Source organism: Carlito syrichta, unplaced genomic scaffold (genome assembly GCF_000164805.1).
Source record: "Carlito syrichta isolate Samal-C Ts95f unplaced genomic scaffold, Tarsius_syrichta-2.0.1 Scaffold305827, whole genome shotgun sequence".
Classification (NCBI taxonomy): domain Eukaryota; kingdom Metazoa; phylum Chordata; class Mammalia; order Primates; family Tarsiidae; genus Carlito; species Carlito syrichta.
Genome location: NW_007249923.1, coordinates 428262 through 429880, shown reverse-complemented (window position 1 = coordinate 429880; position 1619 = coordinate 428262).

The following is a 1619-nucleotide window of genomic DNA, read 5'->3' as shown; positions in this document are numbered from 1 at the left end:
AAAAAAAAAAAAAAAAATTAAAAACAAATTGACCCATTGATGCCATTTCTAAGAACTTATCCCCTAGAAATACTTCACTCCAAACAGATATTCTTGCAAGAATGTTCAGTGATGCATTGTTTATGATAATAAAACTTTGGAGACAAGTGATCAATGGTAGAAGATAAATAATAAATGGAATGTCTAGGCAAAGGAGTATTATACAACTTAAAAAACAGACCTAAATACATAAATAGTAAGAGAAAAATGGCATGCTGCAGGGCAAAATATATGGTTTGATCTCACTTGGAGGAAAAAAGACCACTCTTCACCTCTCTCCTCTCAGCTGGGTGGAGGTTTTCTATTCCGTGCAGAGTGGCCCAGGGCAGACTGCACTGGGTTAAAAGCCCAGCCCTTTCCTTCCAGCCAAATGGGTCAGTGCACTGGGATGGCTGAGACCTGGGGGTCAGGACACTTGCCAAGTGGAGCACAACAGAAGCAGCCCCAGCTTGGAAGCAGACAGACCTGCCTTCAGCTCATTATGTCCAGCTGAGTGACCTTGAGCAAGCTCTTCACTGCTCTGAGCCTCAGGTTCTCCATCTGTAAAATGGAGAATTACCCCACTGGGTGGTGGGAATTCAATGAGAATGTATAGAAGGGCACCCCTCCATCTCAGTAAATGCCCCTCCCTTTCCCATCCCCTCAAAGGTTGCTGTAACTTTGTGTTCAGATTCCCATAATCCACTCTCAGCCGCATCCCTCCTTCTCCGCCCCTCCACCCACACTACCCTCCCTCCCCCTACCCTACTTTGTTCTCCATGGTAGATGCTTCCCAGATCCACTCTGATTCCTTACTCTGTAAACACCACTGAGGCCTGTTCCTTCCCACTTGGGCTCTGGCCTCCTTGGCCTTTTTCCGGACTTGCCTCCCTCAGTCATCTCCCCTTTCTCTCCTTGGCATCTTCAACCCATCCCTCCACCCTATCCCTAAGATTAAGCTCAAGTGGGTCCCCCCATAAGATACTCATTCTAGCCTGCTCCTTCCCCCATCCCCTTTTCCTGCCGAACCACTTCCGTCTGACGCTCTCGCCGAGGATCCGGGACCTCCTTCTACCTCCGCCCCCTTTGACCTCTGGGCCGCAGTGGAAACAACCACCGGTCTTGGCGATGTGCACCCAGCCCCTGGGACCGGATGCTCTGCCTCCCCCCGGCGCTGCCCCCCAATGTACACCCCCTGCACTTCTGTCCCCTGTCCCCTCTGTCCTCCGAGAGCAGCCTGGGGGCCGGACTCCATCTTTTTCTGCTGGCGGAGTGACTGAGCTTGGGAAGAAACTTGACCCGAGTGCTCTCGCTTTCTGAGGAGGAAACCGAAGCTCCCGGTCGTCCCTAAGTAACTTCCCCAAGGCCACACAGCGGGCGAGCAGCGGAGCCGGGTTGTCTTTTATCCTGGAATCAAGTGCTTCCGGAAGTTTCCTGCCCTCCGGAACTTCTTCCCTTCTGCTCGACACCCTTTCTCAGGCCCAGAAAAGCCAGCCAGGTGCATATTAGCATAAAAACGTCCCGTCCCTAATTAGTATCTATTTCCGCCCGGGCGGGTCCGACCCGCTGCCTGGGTCCCAGCCTTTAGCCCCGGCCTCTCC